The sequence below is a fragment of the Lactuca sativa genome, chromosome 5, assembly GCF_002870075.4.
Source record: "Lactuca sativa cultivar Salinas chromosome 5, Lsat_Salinas_v11, whole genome shotgun sequence".
Lineage (NCBI taxonomy): Eukaryota > Viridiplantae > Streptophyta > Magnoliopsida > Asterales > Asteraceae > Lactuca > Lactuca sativa.
In genome coordinates, this window is record NC_056627.2 from 272,765,561 (window position 1) to 272,787,114 (window position 21,554).

The window sequence follows — 21,554 nt, forward strand, 5'->3', positions numbered from 1 at the left end:
ACGAAAGTCGTAGATCATGGTCTCACCTTCGCGAGGATATAAAGAACGTCAGAAACGGAGTTCGTATGAGGGAGATATGAATTTTTGAAGTTTATTTATAATAAATATAAATTTAATTATAAATTCCCGGTAATATCCGAAGGGGAGTCATCGGATTGGACCGAAGTACGCCCTGCGTACCTTCGTACGCCCCGCGTACTGAGATCGAGGGTCTCGGATCGTCCACGTCGCACTATCCGAAGAGTTCTAACCCGTCCGACCCGTCCGAAGCTCCGACCCGTCCGACCCGCTGTCCCGTCCGACCCGCCGTCCCATCCGACCCGCGTACCCAGCAACCCGTCCCATCCGAACCGAGGCAGTCGAGGCTTCGGTCATGCATGACGTACGCGTACGCGCTGCGTACGAGCGTACGCCCCGCGTTCGGAGGCGGTTCAGCCTTCCTATAGATAGGATGCGAGGCTTTCCGAAAATGTTGCTCATTTCTCTTCTCTCTCTCACAACTTTGTCTCGTTTTCCGTGCCCGTTATAACCCGAAGCTCTGGTCTTTTTGCTCAAGTCCCGAGGGTCGATTTTACTCCCGAGATTCCCGAGAATCCCGAGAAAAATCCGTTTTCCGAAACGAAACTCTGCCCGGTTTTCCATCTCGCTTTCTTCAATCAATCAAGTGAGTTTCATACCCCTTAATCAACCTGTTAAATATTCTAAATGCTTTTATATGCTTTCAAAAGGGGGGGAATGCAAGTTAAATACTTATAGTTATTGTTTCAATCACCTGTGATTGTACTAATCACATGTAATTAATAACTAGGGAAATCAGTGGTTTTATCACTATTCAAACTATCTATCAAACTGTTTTACTTCTAAATGTTTTCCAAACCCATTTACTTTTCGAATTTACACTGCAACTGTGATTTAAGCAAATGTTCCTTATACTTAAACTGTTTTAATCAAATCTACACCTTCAAATGGTTTTATAGATTGACATCAAGTCAATCTTTCTTTAAAAATAATACTTATGTTTCAAATGTCTTATAAATACTTATTTATGCTTTTATATTACAAATTGCATGCCCATATATGTATAGACGTATAAATAATGTTTAAAGGACTTAGGAAGGCTATCCACCTTGTTTCCTTTTCCTCGATTTGGATGTGGTTTGATAGGATTTTGGGTGACCATCCGAAGGTCGTTTCCATATTAATTATATATCAAATATACATACATAGACATGAAAGTACTTCCATAATCATATGTACTAAACGCACTGTTAACAAGTTACCATCGGGGTAACACAGAATCAAACTATTACAACTGCTAGATCAATGAGTCAGTTCATTCATGAGTCTATACTAGGAAGAGAATATATACAACTATACTACGAGAACATATACAACTATACTAGAACAAGAAACATTTCATCACACATGCAAGAATACGATAACCAATGTGATCCACTGTATCGGAGCATGCCTTAAATGTCATGGCCCGAGTTGTAGCCAGAATTCTCTTGGAGGGAGAGCGTTGAGTTTGCGTATAGATCTATACTGGATTGACTATCCTACACCTTGCTGCTAGCTACAGCCGGACCTGCAGGTCTGCGGGTGCCAAACGTCATTCCGTTATTACGACCGTTCTTTATGTCGTTGTTATCAGTCGATAGTATGGTGCAATTATCACATTATACCTTAATATAAATCCGGTTTAAGGTAGTAGTAATCAGTACAACAGTAGTTCTTATTATACAAAACTACAGTACTACAATGATTTACCCATTACATATTTTGGTGATAATCTCACTTAAGCATTAATGTACAAACTATATTTTATTAAATGATAGTTATACTTGGGTAATCACACACTTTTACAACAGACGAGTTTACAAAACAGTTAAGCCTTGGTATAAGGTTACTATTATAGAAAATATAGGATTTTCTGAGAGATTCAAACTTTCGCAAATACTTTTAAACATTTATTTACATTTTTACAAACTTATACATTGGGACAAGTTCAAACGTTTTTGACAATGAACATTGACACTAAAATACTTATGAACTCACCAGCTTAATGCTGATAAACTCTTTCAAAATAACTTGTATTCTCAGGTCATCAGTAGACAGGTACCGATGCCAGCTTTTGAGATGATGGAGCGTACTCAAGACTCATCATTTTGTTATTTTGATTTACGTTATATTTTTGGTGTCTAAAATTTTACAGAACACACATGTATTAAATTTATATATTTAATGCAATGGATGATGTTGTTTGCCTATTTACATTTACTGTGTTGTGATTACCTTACATGACGTCCTCCGCCCCAGAACGTTTCCGCCGTTCTTGGTTTTGGGGTGTGACAGATTGGTATCAGAGCATTGTTTATAGTGAATTGAGTATATCAACCCATAAAAGATATACTAAACTATAAACCCATTGGGGATTAAACTCTGACCAAGAGTCTATACTTAAAATAATATAATATTTAACTAAGTATACTAGTCTGCATTCATACTAAAATAAGTGTCACAATGACAAGAACAAAAGTATTACGATTGTTAAATATCACAAGTGAGCTCGGGGATGTATGGTCAGTCCTGGGAATGGCATAGCCTGATCAACTATGCTGATCCTAGGAGTGATTAGCACATGCCTTAGAATGGTTGTGATAGGTTAGCAAGTCTAAAAACTTACCAACAATACCACAAGAAGATCAATAGAACTTAAACTTAAAATACTATAGGAGTATTTTGCGCTACTAGTTACACGTATACTATATTCTTATACCTCTATTCTCGCGTAGATCTTGATGGCTAGATATCCATCATGGCGACCCGTACTTTCCCAATGAAGGCAATGCCGGGTGGATCGATGAAGAGCCCGAAGTTAATCATCCAATCCCTTTGAATGATCACCTCGCAGAAGGCTTTTCAGATGGGTCCGACTCCGAGCCTGAAGTCAACAACCTACCGATTGTAGGTCAAGCCCCGAACAACAACCCTCGACCAGCGTTTCCAGGTCCTACACCCATGTGGGCAAACAACCTGAACCGCTGGAGTGATGATCAGGGTCAACCCTTACCATACTTTGGGGACCGAACCTTTTACAACGTCAGCGATGGTGGCTCTACTGACCGAGCTCTGCCTGTCATTATCCGCAGAATAGCTCGTATTGTCGAGCAAGGTGGAGCAGCCGTCGACCGGGTCATTGAGATTGATGCCGACTCAGGTGTCAACACAGTCAGCATCCGCCGTCTTGAAGAAGACATGGAAGGGACCCGGAGGACAAATAAAACCCTGCTGTAGCAGTTGGCTGCCTCACGAGCTGAAATATTGGAACTTCGAGCTTGTCAGAGGACTCAGGATCGACCCATTCAAGAAGTGTTTCGTCAAGTATCCGACCGCAGTACTCGCCCGGGATTTTCCCATCGTCGTTGGTTGATGTCTAGTACAGCTCCGTCTTTTAATTAAAGAATAGCCTTTAACATCTGTGCTCCAAGTAGCGCTTGTGTGTAAAATATTTCTAACTTCCGTACTCAAATTTGAAATCTAAGAACTGTCAAACTTTTCTATATGGTATGATGTATGACCTACTGTTAGGTCGATTTTCACTGAACTTATTACATCGGTAATACCAGTATTTTTGAGATCTATCTATCTGGGAAAAGTCTATACACTTATGCTTTCCTTCAAATATTTCTTATTAAGGTTTCAAACACTCTTTCAACTGTTGGACTATGGTTAGTTAGTCCGTGTGTCACTCTCACGTTGCTTACAAATTGATTCTTACCATCTTTCTTATCTTTATAAACTTTTAGCTGAAGGATGCCTCCTCGCAAGTCTCCCAGGAATAGGAATAATCCTGCACCTCCACCACCTCCTCCGCCTCCGGTCATCGATACTGTAGCCCTGAATGCTGTTGTAGCTGCAGCAGTGGCAACTGCCATGGCTCAGTATCACTCTTCTGATGCCAGCAGAGGTGGAACCCCTGTGGAATCTATCCCGATCGAAATCCCGGTGCGCTCAAGGGAGTGCTCTTACAAGGATTTTACAAACTGCAAGCCGAAGCCTTTCTATGGCACCGGCGGAGTCATTGCTCTCTCGCAGTGGTTCGAGAAGACTGAATCAGTCTTCGAAATCTGTTCATGCCCTGCTGCATGCAAGGTGAAATATGCCGCCTGCACCTTTGAGGGTAAAGCCCTAACGTGGTGGAACGGCCACGTCAAAGCCCTAACTCTCGTCGTAGCCAACGACATGGGCTGGGAAACAATGAAAGACCTCATGACTGAGGAATACTGCCCGAGGGGCGAGATCCAGAAACTGGAGCAGGAACTCTAGAACCTGTCGATGAAGGGCACCAATGTGGTCGCTTATACTGCCCGATTCAGCGAGCTGGTGGCCCTCTGCCCCAATATGGTTCCCACCGAGGGGAAGAAGATCGAGAGGTACATATGGGGACTAGTGCCTCCGTATCAGGGGAATGTGCTAGCGTCAAACCCCGCTACCTTCGACAGTGCCAAACGATTGGCACAACGACTCATTGACCATGGAGTCAAAACCCCTGCAACCACAACCACCCTAGCCATCCCGGAACCCTCCAAACCCGCCGATACTAAGCGGAAATTCTGGGATGAAAGGAAGAAGCAGCAGGCTGCCAAAAAGCAGCAACTGGTGGCAATTCATGCCGTAGTAACCCCTACTACTACTACTGCCCCGGTTAGTCGGTATGCTGGAAGTTCGCCCAAGTGCACCAAATGCAGCTACCACCACAACGGCCCCTGCCGTGAATTGCAGTGCTCTAACTGCAACAGGAAAGGACACACCGTCCGATTCTGTAAGTTCCCGGCACAACCTATCAACCAAGTCCCTGGCCCTGGCGCAAGCCCAACCTGCTATGGATGTGGCGAAGCAGGCCACTTTAAGAGGGACTGCCCCAAAGCGAGGAATGCTGGAGGAGCAGGGAGGGTACTGGCTATAGGCCACGGGGAAGCAGTTGCTGACCCGACAGTAGTAACCGGTACGTTCCTCCTCGATAACTCCTATGCATGCATTCTATTCGATAGTGGAGCGGAGCGAAGCTTAGTAAACCATAAATTCGCTCGCATGCTTAATCAACCACCGCACGCACTCAAAGAACTATTTACAGTAGAAATGGCTAATGGAAAAACTGAAAATACGAGTAGCATATACTTAGGTTGTACCCTAACCCTAGACAACCATTCATTTCCAATCGACCTCATGCCAGTCTCAATAAAAAGTTTCGACGTCATCATTGGCATGGACTGGTTAAGCCTTCATCGTGCCGACATCATGTGCTTCGAGAAAGCAGTCCGTCTAAACCTTCCGTCTAACGAAACTCTTATAGTCTATGGCGACAAACCCGGTGCAAGTCTTCGCATCATATCAAGTATTCAAGCACAGAAATACCTGCGTAAGGAATACCACGCATTCCTTGCTCACGTCGTCGACACGAACCTAGAAACGAAAGAACTAAAGAACCTCCCAGTAGTGAGCGACTTCCCCGACATTTTCCCAGAAGAACTACCCGGATTACCTCCGCAACGACAAGTCGAGTTCAGAATCGACTTAGTCCCAGGAGCTACCCCAGTAGCCAAGTCGCCCTACCGTTTAGCACCAGCCGAGATGCAAGAACTCTCTGGTCAACTTAACGAACTGCTCAGCAAGGGCTTTATAAGGCCAAGTTTCTCACCTTGGGGAGCACCGGTCTTGTTTGTTAAGAAGAAGGACAGATCCTTCCGTATGTGTATTGACTACAGAGAACTCAACAAACTGACGGTCAAGAATCGTTATCCTCTACCACGCATAGATGATCTATTCGACCAACTGCAAGGGGCGAACTATTTTTCTAAGATTGATCTGAGATCCGGGTATCACCAGTTACGAGTGCTAGAGGAGGATGTGCCAAAGACCGCCTTCCGAACTCGTTACGGACATTACGAGTTCGTGGTGATGCCATTCGGATTGACCAATGCGCCCGCAGTATTCATGGATCTGATGAATAGAGTATGCCGACCCTACTTGGATCATTTCGTCATCGTTTTCATTGACGACATCCTAATCTACTCCCGAAGTAAGAAAGAACATGGCGATCATCTGCGACAAGTTCTAGGGACATTACGAAAAGAGAAACTTTATGCGAAGTTCTCGAAATGTGGATTTTGTATCCGAAGAGTCGAATTCTTAGGACACGTGGTAAGCGAAGAGGGAATCCACGTGGACCCATCCAAAATTAAGGTCATTGAGAACTGGTCAGCACCGAAGACTCCTACAGAAATTCGTCAATTTCTAGGTCTCGCTGGCTACTACCGCAGGTTCATTCAGAACTTCTCACGAATAGCGAAGCCTCTTACAACCCTAACCCAGAAAGGTGTGGCCTTTGACTGGGAAGAGAAACAAGAAAGAGCGTTCCAAACGCTCAAACGAGCCTTGTGCACCGCACCAATACTATCCCTTCCCGAAGGAATAGAAGACTTCGTAGTTTATTGCGATGCATCAAACCAAGGACTCGGATGTGTTCTGATGCAGCGAGGTAAGGTCATCGCCTACGCCTCAAGACAATTGAAGACACACGAGGTTAACTACACGACCCACGATCTTGAGCTAGGAGCAGTAGTGTTTGCTCTGAAGATCTGGAGACATTACTTGTATGGAACGAAGAGCACTATCTTTACCGACCACAAGAGTTTACAACACATTTTCGATCATAAGGAGCTCAACATGAGACAACGACGATGGGTCGAGCTACTCAGTGATTACGAATGCGATATTCGTTATCATCCGGGTAAGGCCAACGTAGTAGCAGACGCCCTAAGTCGGAAGGAATATTCTGGTCGCAAAGTCAAGTCATTATCGATAACCATCCATTCACACCTGACTAAGCAAATTCAGGTGGCTCAACTTGAGGCCATGAAATCTGAAAATGTGTCAAGTGAATCCCTTAGAGGAATGGACAAGAATTTAGAAGCCAAGGGTGACGGAGCTTTATATTTCATGAACCGGATCTGGACACCGAAACATGGTGGCTTCCGAGACTTGGTCATGACCGAGGCGCACAACACTCGGTATTCCGTCCACCCAGGTTCAGATAAGATGTATTTGGATCTTAAGAAGCTATACTGGTGGCCTAATATGAAAGCAGAGATTGCTACCTTCGTAAGTAAATGCCTTACTTGCGCAAAGGTTAAGGTCGAGTACCAGAAGCCCTCTGGTTTATTGCAGCAACCAGAGATCCCAGAATGGAAGTGGGAGCGGATCACTATGGATTTCATAACCAAGTTGCCCAAGACAACGGGTGGACTTGACACCATATGGGTCATCGTTGATAGATTGACCAAGTCTGCACACTTCCTGCCTATCAAAGAAACCGACAAGATGGAGAAGCTTACGAGAACATACATTAGGGAAATCGTACGGCTACATGGTGTACCTATGTCCATTTTCTCAGATAGAGATAGTAGGTTCACCTCAAGATTTTGGCAATCACTACAACATTCCCTAGGAACGAGGCTGGACATGAGCACAGCCTACCATCCTCAGACCGACGGACAGAGTGAGAGGACCATCCAAACTCTAGAAGATATGTTGCGAGCCTGCGTGATTGACTTTGGGAAGGCATGGGATACTCATTTACCCCTTGTCGAGTTTTCCTATAATAACAGTTATCACACGAGCATCAAGGCTGCTCCATTTGAAGCTCTCTACGGCCGTAAGTGCAGATCCCCTCTGTGCTGGGCTGAGGTGGGTGATACCCAATTAGCCAGGGGCAAACTTCCGACAGTACTCTCACCGGTCCGGAGATCATTCGGGAAACAACAGAGAAAATCGTTCAGATCCGTGAACGATTGAAAGCCTCTAGAGACCGACAGAAGAGCTACGCTGATAAGCGAAGGAAACCTTTGGAATTTCAGGTGGGAGACCGAGTCCTCCTCAAAGTCTCACCCTGGAAGGGCTTGATACGCTTCGGCAAGCGTGGGAAGCTTAATCCGAGGTACATAGGGCCTTTCGAGATTCTTGCAAGAGTCAGCCCCGTAGCTTACAAACTCGAACTACCAGACGCACTTCGTAACGTACATTCTACATTCCACGTATCTAACTTGAAAAAGTGTCTATCCGACGAGACTCTTGTAATCCCACTCGACGAGATCGAAATCAACGAGAGCCTCAACTTCGTGGAAGAACCTATAGAGATCATGGACCGTGAGGTCAAGCAGACAAAGCAAAGTCGTATCCCTATCGTGAAGGTTCGCTGGAATGCCAAGCGAGGACCGGAATTCACTTGGGAACGTGAGGATCAGATGAAACTGAAATACCCTCACCTTTTTGCTTAGTTATTTGTAAATTCTAGCTTGCTTAAAATTCTAATTTCGGGACGAAATTCCTTCTAACGAGGGGATGATGTGACAACCCGATATTGCGGGTCAATGTAATGTAAAACCGATCAAATTTAGGTCAAAATGTAACCTTCCTAAAAATCTTATTCGGATTAAATAAAGTAATAGGAATCATATCAAGGTTTGCGTACATAAAAAGAACGTCCAAATCTGACTCCGGATGAGGAAGTTATGAAATTTTGAAGAAATTCCTTAATCACGTCGTTTTAATAAATAAATAATAAAAATAATTTCGGAATTAGCCAACGGAATCTAAACGAAAGTCGTAGATCATGGTCTCACCTTCGCGAGGATATAAAGAACGTCAGAAACGGAGTTCGTATGAGGGAGATATGAATTTTTGAAGTTTATTTATAATAAATATAAATTTAATTATAAATTCCCGGTAATATCCGAAGGGGAGTCATCGGATTGGACCGAAGTACGCCCTGCGTACCTTCGTACGCCCCGCGTACTGAGATCGAGGGTCTCGGATCGTCCACGTCGCACTATCCGAAGAGTTCTAACCCGTCCGACCCGTCCGAAGCTCCGACCCGTCCGACCCGCTGTCCCGTCCGACCCACCGTCCCATCCGACCCGCGTACCCAGCAACCCGTCCCATCCGAACCGAGGCAGTCGAGGCTTCGGTCATGCATGACGTACGCGTACGCGCTGCGTACGAGCGTACGCCCCGCGTTCGGAGGCGGTTCAGCCTTCCTATAAATAGGATGCGAGGCTTTCCGAAAATGTTGCTCATTTCTCTTCTCTCTCTCACAACTTTGTCTCGTTTTCCGTGCCCGTTATAACCCGAAGCTCTGGTCTTTTTGCTCAAGTCCCGAGGGTCGATTTTACTCCCGAGATTCCCGAGAATCCCGAGAAAAATCCGTTTTCCGAAACGAAACTCTGCCCGGTTTTCCATCTCGCTTTCTTCAATCAATCAAGTGAGTTTCATACCCCTTAATCAACCTGTTAAATATTCTAAATGCTTTTATATGCTTTCAAAAGGGGGGGAATGCAAGTTAAATACTTATAGTTATTGTTTCAATCACCTGTGATTGTACTAATCACATGTGATTAATAACTAGGGAAATCAGTGGTTTTATCACTATTCAAACTATCTATCAAACTGTTTTACTTCTAAATGTTTTCCAAACCCATTTACTTTTCGAATTTACACTGCAACTGTGATTTAAGCAAATGTTCCTTATACTTAAACTGTTTTAATCAAATCTACACCTTCAAATGGTTTTATAGATTGACATCAAGTCAATCTTTCTTTAAAAATAATACTTATGTTTCAAATGTCTTATAAATACTTATTTATGCTTTTATATTACAAATTGCATGCCCATATATGTATAGACGTATAAATAATGTTTAAAGGACTTAGGAAGGCTATCCACCTTGTTTCCTTTTCCTCGATTTGGATGTGGTCTGATAGGATTTTGGGTGACCATCCGAAGGTCGTTTCCATATTAATTATATATCAAATATACATACATAGACATGAAAGTACTTCCATAATCATATGTACTAAACGCACTGTTAACAAGTTACCATCGGGGTAACACAGAATCAAACTATTACAACTGCTAGATCAATGAGTCAGTTCATTCATGAGTCTATACTAGGAAGAGAATATATACAACTATACTACGAGAACATATACAACTATACTAGAACAAGAAACATTTCATCACACATGCAAGAATACGATAACCAATGTGATCCACTGTATCGGAGCATGCCTTAAATGTCATGGCCCGAGTTGTAGCCAGAATTCTCTTGGAGGGAGAGCGTTGAGTTTGCGTATAGATCTATACTGGATTGACTATCCTACACCTTGCTGCTAGCTACAGCCGGACCTGCAGGTCTGCGGGTGCCAAACGTCATTCCGTTATTACGACCGTTCTTTATGTCGTTGTTATCAGTCGATAGTATGGTGCAATTATCACATTATACCTTAATATAAATCCGGTTTAAGGTAGTAGTAATCAGTACAACAGTAGTTCTTATTATACAAAACTACAGTACTACAATGATTTACCCATTACATATTTTGGTGATAATCTCACTTAAGCATTAATGTACAAACTATATTTTATTAAATGATAGTTATACTTGGGTAATCACACACTTTTACAACAGACGAGTTTACAAAACAGTTAAGCCTTGGTATAAGGTTACTATTATAGAAAATATAGGATTTTCTGAGAGATTCAAACTTTCGCAAATACTTTTAAACATTTATTTACATTTTTACAAACTTATACATTGGGACAAGTTCAAACGTTTTTGACAATGAACATTGACACTAAAATACTTATGAACTCACCAGCTTAATGCTGATAAACTCTTTCAAAATAACTTGTATTCTCAGGTCATCAGTAGACAGGTACCGATGCCAGCTTTTGAGATGATGGAGCGTACTCAAGACTCATCATTTTGTTATTTTGATTTACGTTATATTTTTGGTGTCTAAAATTTTACAGAACACACATGTATTAAATTTATATATTTAATGCAATGGATGATGTTGTTTGCCTATTTACATTTACTGTGTTGTGATTACCTTACATGACGTCCTCCGCCCCAGAACGTTTCCGCCGTTCTTGGTTTTGGGGTGTGACATCTAATGCCATGGGCTACCCCACATGGTCTTCACCTAGGACTGCCATGGGCAACTCCACATGGTCTTACATCCAATGCCACAGGCTTCCCCAAGGATCTTCATACAAAACATCCAATCACATAACAAAACACAGAATGTCTAACACATATATCATAATCACATAATGGGCCGGCCTTGGTGCCTTAGACCCAGAGGTATGGTTAGAAGACTCACCTATCACGAATGCTGAACTGACACTTGCGACCAAATATACCCCACGGGGTGCTCCACTCAACTGCCTAAAAAGTGTCATACAATATCCAGTCATTTCCCCAAAGTCCATCCTGGTCAACTACAGCCAAGATAAAGTCAACAATCCATGTTGACCCTAACTCGCCGAGTACAACTAGTGACTCGCCGAGTTTCCTGGGATAACATTTACTCGCCGAGTCATCGAGGTGACTCGTCGAGTTCGTACGGTCTTGATTTATAATCTAAGTTCATTCGTCGAGTTTCCTTGCTTGCCACTCGACACGTCTACGAACATCCAACAATTGGGGGAATCTTACTCGACTCGCCGAGTTGTTCCTTCAACTCGTCGAGTTCTAGGTAATCTTCATCTGGCTCGCCGAGTTGTTCATCCAACTCGTCAAGTTCATAGCATTATTCATCGAGCTCGCCGAGTTGTTCATCCAACTCGTCGAGTCCATGCATGCCTTCATATGACTCGCCGAGTCGCCTCTTGCGACTCGCTGAGTCCTATCAAATCTCAAGCCATACAGACTCTTTTGAGCCATGCAATGCTTCCAAATTACAGATATAGGCTCCTGAGGCATGCTTTCCACGTAAAGTTGCAAACTTTACGTGCATGCAAGGCTTTAAGGCCCTAAAATAGCAAATATATGCTTGGAACGGAGTCATACACTTGAGGGGAGGCAGATGCTAGGCTCAACTAATAACTTTATGCATCTCAAGGACAACAGGAGTCTAGATCTGAAGTTACAACTTCAGATCTTGGCTTAAACACAAAAGCCCTTTCTTAGAATCCATGCACAAGAGGGTTTTGGGTGGAAATGAGCTAAGGAACAGCTTAATACCTTCAGAAAGTGCTCCACATAAGTAGATCTTGAATCCCCACGAGCTCTTTGCTTCCTCTAGCTTGTTTCCTCAAGTGTTTCCTTCACCAAATCCCTCCTTCAAGCTTAAAATCACCAAGAAACACACTCACACTCGAATCAGGGTTTTTGGGAGGTAAAGAGTTGTAAAGGGGAGGCTAGGGGAGGCTAATGACCCTTTAAATAGGGTGCAAGGCCCCGAAATCTAGGGTTTCATCTGCCAGCATCTACTCGTCGAGTTCCATAATGAACTCGGCGAGTAGGTCCTTAAACTTCGCGGACAAACCCGCTACTACTCGATGAGTAGGGAGGCCAGCTCGCCGAGTAGGTTCTCAAAAATCCAAACCAAAATATCATTATTAATACCTGAGGATTATGGTGTTACAACTCTCCCCCACTTAAATTAGGCTTCGTCCTCGAAGTCTGCTGGTCCAAACAACTCCGGATAGAAACCTCGCATTTCATCTTCCGATTCCCAGGTCCATTCGGAACCCTTTCGTTGCTGCCATTGCACCTTTACCAACTTCACTTCTTTATTACGGAGCTTCTTCGTCTTCTTTTCTAGGATCGCAAATGGTCTCTCGACATAATTCAGGCTCCCATCCAACTGAATGTCATCCAAGGATATGACTGAATACTCGTCGGCAACATACTTCCGGAGCTGAGACACATGGAAGGTGTTGTGAATCCGACTAAGCTCCTCTGGGAGCTCTAAACGATATGCCACCCTGCCCACCTGGGCTATGATCCTGAACGGGCCTATGAACCGAGGCCCCAATTTTCCCCTCTTGCGGAACCGTATAATCCCTTTCCAGGGTGACACCTTCAGTAAGACAAAGTCTCCTTCCTAAATTCGAGGTCTGACCGCCGTCGGTCCACATAACTCTTCTGGCGACTCTGCGCGACTCGCAATCGGTCATGCACTTGCTGAATCAGTCCGGTGGTCTCGAGTACCACCTCCGTGCTCCCCAAAACTCGATGCCCAACCTCATCCCAGCATACTGGGGTCCTGCACCTCCGTCCATATAACATCTCAAATGGTGCTCGGTCGATACTGGCATGATAACTGTTATAGTATGAAAACTCTGCCAGTGGGAGGTATGTATCCCAACTCCCTCCGAAATCCAGCACACATGCCCGCAGCATATCCTCCAGTGTCTGGATCGTCCTCTCACTTTGGCCGTCGGTCTGGGGGTGATATGTCGTACTAAAATGCAATTGGGTACCCAGTTCCTCGTGGAACTTCTTCCAAAACCTGGATGTAAACCGAACATCCCTATCTGAAACCACTGATACCGGCACTCCGTGCCTAGCCACCACCTCTCGAACATAAATGTCCGCCAACTTCTCTGCAGATTTACTCTCAGAGATCGGAATGAAGTGAGCACTCTTCGTCAGTCTATCCACGATCACGCATATGGCATCTACTCCCCTCGCTGTCCGCGGTAGCTTCATGATGAAGTCCATAGTGATCTCTTCCCACTTCCACATGGGAATGGGTAATGGCTGAACCTTACCATGAGGTCGCTGGTGCTCGGCCTTGACCTTCCTGCAGGTCAAGCATCGCTCCTCATACCCGGCGATCTCCCGCTTCATGCAGGGCCACAATAGCTCATCCTCAAATCCCTATACATTTTTGTTACATTGGGGTGTATAAAAATTTGGACTTATGCGCCTCCTCTAACAATCTTTGCCTCACTCCCCCTGACATCGGCACCCATACTCGGCCACACTGCGTCAACAAGCCACGACTATCCTTAACAAACAAAGGAAACTGCCCTCGAATTCTTTCCAATTTCCAGTTCTCTTTCTTCACCCCCTCTACCTGAGCCTCTCGAATCATGTCTATCAAGGGTGGACTTACCGTCACCCTCATATAAATACCCCAGATCGGCGACCCCGTCGCTTTGTGAATCAATGCATCGGCCACCACATTGGCCTTCCCTGGATGGTATAGGATCTCGCAGTCATAGTCGTTTAGCACATCCAACCATCTCCTCTGTCGCATATTCAGGTTCTGCTGGTCCATCAAATACTTCAGACTCTTGTGATCGGTATACACAACGAATTTCACCCCATATAAATAGTACCTCCAAATCTTGAGGGAAAACACCACTGCCCCCAACTCCAGGTCATGCATGGGGTAATTTGCCTTGTGAGGCTTCAACTGCCTCGAGGCATATGCGATCACGTGTCCCCTCTGCATCAGTACCGCACCCAACCTTGAAATCGATGCATCACAATATACCACGAAATTGTCCAATCCCTCGGGCAATACTAGGATCGGAGCCTCACATAACCTCTGCCTCATGGTCTCAAAAGCCCTCTGCTGATCCTCACTCCATCGAAAAGCCACATTCTTCTTGGTCAAACGAGTCAATGGCACGGCAGTCTTGGAGAAATCTTGGATAAATCTCCGATAATAATCCGCTAAGCCCAAGAAGCTACGAATCTCCGAGGCATTCCTCGGTACTTCCCATCGCATCACAGCCTCCACCTTCGCTGGGTCAACCGAAATACCCTCTTGATTGATGACATGACCCAAAAACTGCACTTCCCGCAACCAAAAGTCACACTTGGAGAACTTCGCATACAGCTTCTCCGTCCTCAAGGTTTCCAGCACCTCTCTCAAATGTTGCTCACGTTGTTCCCTGGTCTTGGAGTAGACCAGGATATCATCAATAAAAACAATCACCGAGTGATCCAAAATCGGCCTGCACACCCGGTTCATGAGATCCACGAACGCGGCCGGAGCATTGGTGAGCCCGAATGGCATCACCACAAACTCGTAATGCCCATAACGATTCCTGAAAGCTGTCTTCAATATATCCTCATCCCGAATCCTCATATGATGATACCCTCACTGGAGATCAATCTTAGAGAACCACGATGCTCCCTGAAGCTGATCAAACAGGTCGTCAATCCTAGGCAAAGGATAACGGTTCTTCATCGTCAGCTTATTCAGCTCTATGTAATCGATGCACATCCTGTGCGACGTGTCCTTCTTTTTCATGAAAAGGATCGGAGCTCCCCACAGAGAACTACTCGGACGGATGAACCCTCGGTCTAGCAGCTCTTGAAGTTGTGCAGATAATTCTTGCATCTTGGGTGGCGCCAACCGATATGGTGTCTTTGATATCGGGGCGACACCTGGTACCAGGTCAATACGAAACTCCACCTGCCTCTCTGGAGGCACTCCGGGCAATTCTTCAGGAAAAACGTCCCGAAAATCCCGCACCACTGGTACACTATCGATATCCGTCTATGCCTCCACTCGCGTATCTGAAACATAGGCCAAAAATCCCATGCAGCCCTGCTGCAGAAACCTCCTCGCCCTCGCAACTGAACAAAGGTTCGGGCCCTGCATGGTCCTCTCACCATGGATAACCAGTTCTCTCCCCCCTTGGGGTTCGAACCCGGACTAACTGTCGCTCACAATCGATCATGGCCCCATTGGCCCCCAACCAATCCATCCCGATAATCACCTTCAATCCTCGCAATGGTATGGGAACTAAATCAACGCGAAACCTTTCGCCATGCACATTTAGGACACAGTCCTGACACACCCTCGTAACACTCACGGTGCGATCATCTGCAATCTCCACCTCGAGCAGGGTATCCAGAGTCCCCGGTGCGTCTCGGAATTTCTTGCTAAGCGCAAGAGACACAAAAGATCAGGTAGCCCCCGAATCGAATAAGACATGGGCCGTCATACCATTGACCAGAAAGGTCCCTATACAAAGCATAATAAGCATACATACAAACATTTACAAAAAAGAGATAGGGGATAATGAACACATACCAGCCACAATGTCTGGCGCGGCCCAAGCCTCCTCGGTAGTCAACTGGAATGCGCGGCTCTTCACCGTTGGAGCTTCCGCCTTAGGGTGGCCATCAGTAATCCTCATAGTGGCGGGCGCGGGCGCTGCCACAGGTCCTTCTCCTCCTCCTCCTTGCAACCTCGGACAATCGGACTTTTTATGGCATGTCTGGTTACAGTGAAAGCATATGAAGCCCTTCTTCGGGAAATCCTTACTTAAGTGGCCCTACTGGCCACATGAGTAGCATCCTGACATCCCGGCTGTCCGACAAGCCCCACCATGAAATCTCCCGCACTTGGCACACTGGCCTCGGCCCTGTTGGCCCTTACTCGAAGAATTGGAGGTCTTAGGCTTCTTATCCTGAGCCCCCGCTGCCTAAACCTGCTCAATCTTCTGCTTCGTGCGGGACTCCAACTCCATCTCCCTCATACGGGCCTTATCAACCATCTCATTCAGGGTTTTGCACCCTGTAAAGCTCACAAATTCCCGTATGTCCTCTCTCAACATAGAGTGATATCGGGTCTTCCTCATGTCCTCATCTGTCGCATACTAAGGGATCAACAAAGCTCGCTCTTGAAACTTGGCAGTGATCTCCGCCACAGTCTCAGTAGTCTTCTGTAAATCATGAAACTCCCTCACCATCCGTTGCACCTCAATAGGTGGTGCAAACTCCTGATCCAATCATCATACAAACTTGGCCCATGACATGTCAGCCACACCGGCTACTCCCACCTGACTAGTAATCTCGCCCCACCAATCTCGGACCCTGTCCCTCAGCATACAGGAAGCAAATCCAACCTTTACCTCCTCCGGGAAAGAACTCGTGCGTTGGGAATTCTCAATGTCCGCCACCCAGCGTCTGCTCATAATGGGATCCCTGACCCCAGAAAACTCCGGAGCTCTGCATGCCTTGAACTCCCTAAACGAGGGGGTTCGAGCTCCACCCTAGCCCGCAGAAATATCAGCCCTGAATGCTCTAATTCTCTCCTCCATGATCTCCATCATACCCTCCTTGACCGTCCCAAAGATGACTGGGGTAGCGTCAAGGATGCCCCTCGTAACCTCGGCCGCAATTAGCTCACGTAGCCTCTCATCGATACCATCAGTAGGGCCACTTGACGCCACCCCGGATCCCGATCCTGATCCAAATCGCGGAACCACCATGCTGGACTGTCATTTCACAAAACATGATGATCAGGATACCCATAACGAGGTTACTTCCATATCGTTTTCCTTTGGAATTCCCAAGTAAAACATGGGTTTGGGTACAGGTCTTGTGCTTCCAGTAGTACAGGCCCAATACTACCTTCCACACCTACTCGTACCTTACCCCGCTGCTTTACCTGGTACCTCCAAATCTGTCCACACAAACCATGACTCACAACTCTCGCATGAATCAAACTCGGACACCCTATGGTTGTCCTACTCATAACAGTCGAACCAATCACTACAGGTTGCTTTTAGGCATGCAAATTATACACAGAAAGGATCAAATAGGCTAAATCAATCATTCTGAGGTTATCAGCTCCTAACCGTATATAATTTTAAAACATACACTTAGCAATTACATATAATCGACAAAGCTCACTATCATATAACATGGCTATTCAACTTGGGAAACTACTTACTTGGCTCGGCTAATCACGTGCGTTGCACTCTCCTCCTTTAGCTTAAAAATCCTTTTTAGGTTACTTTTGAAACATTTTACCACTTCGTTAGTTTGAGTCCCGACACACCCGAGAATGTGTCCGAATCCCTCAAACCAAGGCTCTAATACCAACTTGTAACGACCCAATTTTCACCAAGAAAATTTTTTCATTTTTAATTAATCAAACAAATCCCATAATCCATAAATTTCCAAACCATTTGTTTTCCAATTCACAATTATTACAATTTCATTGTGCTTTTTGAAAACATCAGAGAGTCCCAAACACACAAAAAGAGAGGTAAAGTGCACGCCACGTCATCACGCCTTTCCTTTGCCCTTAGGCTCTGAAGTACCTGAAACAATCAACAACCTGTAAGCGAAATGCTTAGTGAGTTTCCTAGAGCATACCACACACACACAAATCACATATCATATATCCTGTTAGCTATAAAAGCTACACACATATAATGTAAGCCATGCATACATGAAACCTGTGAGAATGTCATGGGCTACCCCACATGGTCTTTACCTAGGACTGCCATGGGCTCCCCCACATGGCCTTACATCCAATTCCATGGGCTACCCCACATGGTCTTCACCTAGGACTGCCATGGGCTACTCCACATGGTCTTACATCCAATGCCACGGGCTTCCCCCAGGATCTTCATACAAAACATCCAATCACATAACAAAACACAGAATGTCTAACACATATATCATAATCACATAATGGGCTGGCCTTAGTGCCTTAGACCCAGAGGTATGGTTAGAAGACTCACCTGTCACGAATGTTGAACTGACACTTGCGACCAAATATACCCCACGGGCTGCTACACTCAACTGCCTAAAAAGTGTCATACAATATCCAGTCATTTCCCCAAAGTCCATCCTGGTCAACTACAGCCAAGATAAAGTCAACAATCCATGTTGACCCTAACTCGCCGAGTACAACTAGTGACTCGCCGAGTTTCCTGGGATAACATCTACTCGCCGAGTCATCGAGGTGACTCGTTGAGTTCATACGGTCTTGATTGATAATCTAAGGTCATTCGTCGAGTTTCCTTGCTTGCCACTCGACACGTCTACGAACATCCAACAATTGGGGGAATCTTACTCGACTAGCCGAGTTGTTCCTTCAACTCGTCGAGTTCTAGGTAATCTTCATCTGGATCGCCGAGTTGTTCATCCAACTCGTCGAGTTCATAGCAATATTCATCGGGCTTGCCGAGTTGTTCATCCAACTCGTCGAGTCCATGCATGCCTTCATATGACTCGCCGAGTCGCCCCCTGCGACTCGCCGAGTCCTATCAGATCTCAAGCCATACAAACTCTTTTGAGCCATGCAATGCTTCCAAATTACAGATCTAGGCTCCTAAGGCATGCTTTCCACGTAAAGTTGCAAACTTTACGTGCATGCAAGCATCTACTCGTCGAGTCCCATAATGAACTCGGCGAGTAGGTCATTAAACTTCGCTGACAAACCCGCTACTACTCGACGAGTAGGGAGGCCAACTCGCCGAGTAGGTTCTCAAAAATCCAAACCAAAATATCATTATTAATACCTGAGGATCAGGGTGTTACACAAGCTTTATACCTCTAGAAGAATGATCAAGGTGAACAAAGTTTGGATCTACAAGCTCTAAGCAATCCAACTATTCTCCAATGAGTTCTTATTCTTCCAAATGCACCAAAAACCCACCAAAAGTCATTCAAAAGCTCAATAATCTTCCATATGACGCTATGGCTTCGAGGAAACATATTAAGAAGGTGGAGGCGGAAGGTAAGGAGGTTTGGAAATGAGTTAAGTCCTTTAAATAAGGTCCAAGTCCCTAAAATAGTGTTTGAGTATGAGTCGCGAACGCCCAATGTTCATATGGTATGCCTAACATTCCTGAAGGAGCCTTCACGATCACCCAGCCACAAACACCCAACGTACATTCCATGTACACCCAATGTTCTCGGGTAGCCCTTTTACCATTCTAACTTTCGAAGGCCATAATTTCTACGTCCCAAGTCCGTTTTCGACGATCCTTATATCCACAGAAAGGTGTTGAGGAGCTCTACAACCCTATATATATATATATATATATATATATATATATATATATATATATATATATATACATTTGAATTAAAATACATCGAACTAAAATCCTTAAATTCAATAAAAGGTCTGAACCATTACTTTACTGATATACCCTAGTGCTCCAAAGCACAAATCGAACTCTTGGATCACAAAATCTACATTACCCACATCCAAATGGGTCTAAACATCTCTTTTCCCAAGGCCCTAAGCCTTATAACAACTGATCACGACCCCACATTAAGAAACGACTCCAAACAGGGTGTTACAATATGTTGTATGAATAGGCCTCAAGCAAAGAAGATGGATAAAGATACATTAATTGAAGATTGGAAGCCAAAGGCAGTTAGTCTTCACTAAATAACAAGGTAAGTTATAAATTTATCGTTCTGTCTTTCACTAGATTATGTATGCACGTTTAAAGGCTAGTGGTATTTTGTTAAATACCCATAACTCATTAGATGAAGATAGTGCATGGTTATATGAATTATAACCTTATGGATGATTATCTGTATGAGTAGATGTTAGTGGTATTGTGTTATATACTCGTAATACATCAGATAAAATTATGAAAAGGTGATTAGATGTAATGTTATTATGTTGAATACCTATAAGATGTTAGATGGAGATAAAGTATGATTATGTGTTTATAATCATGTAAATGAGTATGCATGTAGTTAGATAATAATGGTATTATGTTAAATGCCTACAAGCCAATAGATGAAGTAGAGCATGTATGCGTGGTTAGATATTGATGGTGTTGTGTTAAATACCCATCATATATTAGACGAATACAAATCATGGATGTATGGCTAAATGTTAATGGTATTGTCTTAAATACCTATATGTTAGTAAATAAAGACAGAGGTGAAGTACTTAATGAATTAAGTCCTAAGTGGTTAGTAGAAGACGTCTTAATGAGATAATAAGATAAAATGTTATGAGACATGTGATGTGTAAGACTATTGGTAAACCATAGCATTCACATGAAAGATGATAAAGATAGAAATATGATTCCTATGAGAATGAGATTATAATTCCTTCGGGAATGAGATTATGATTCCTTTGGGAATGAAATGATAATTTCTTTGGGAGTGTAGATAGATGACTCCTATGGGAATAAGATTATATATGGTTAAATAGAATTGAGAAAGGTTTCCATGATTGGAACAAAGAAAGAGATGTTTCTTTAAATAAACTTGATAAGCAATCTGTTAGGGATTAAATGTAGAGGACCATAAGGGATCATCGTAATCCATGAAGGATTGAAGAGAAGAAAAGTTGCCAAAGGATCTTTGTGGGATCAAAGTAAGGGGACTTAGACTGAACGATTATACGTTGTTAAGGTCAAAGTATGTGATATGGGCATATTTAGTTATAAAATTCATGCATTATCTTAATACTTTATGTTGTTTTTGTCTCATTTAATGAACAAAAGGTGCTTAATTAGTTTATATATTTCATTTTCAGCAACAATTACATGCTCGGGTGGAAAATGAAGCGGAACTAGCAATTGGAGGCTTGGATCTTGGATTTTGAAGAAAGAAGGATGTTGTTGGACAGCTTGACCCCTCGTCAGTGTTTTGGCCATATCTCATGAACCGTAACTCCGATTGACGAGATTCAAAATGTTCTGAAAAGCACACACAATTTCGGACGACTTTTGTGTTTTGAGAAAATGCTGATTCGGAACGTACTCGGCGAGTAGACGGCGTTACTCGGCGAGTACACGCGATTGTTCCAGAAGATAGCTACGATTCCTGATCCAAGACGGATAACTATACACCTACTCGGCGAGTAGGACATATGTACTCGCCGAGTACACTCTGTTTTGAGATATCTATAAAAATCAAATCTTTATCCAAGGGGAAGGAACCCCTGGCGATTTTTGAAGG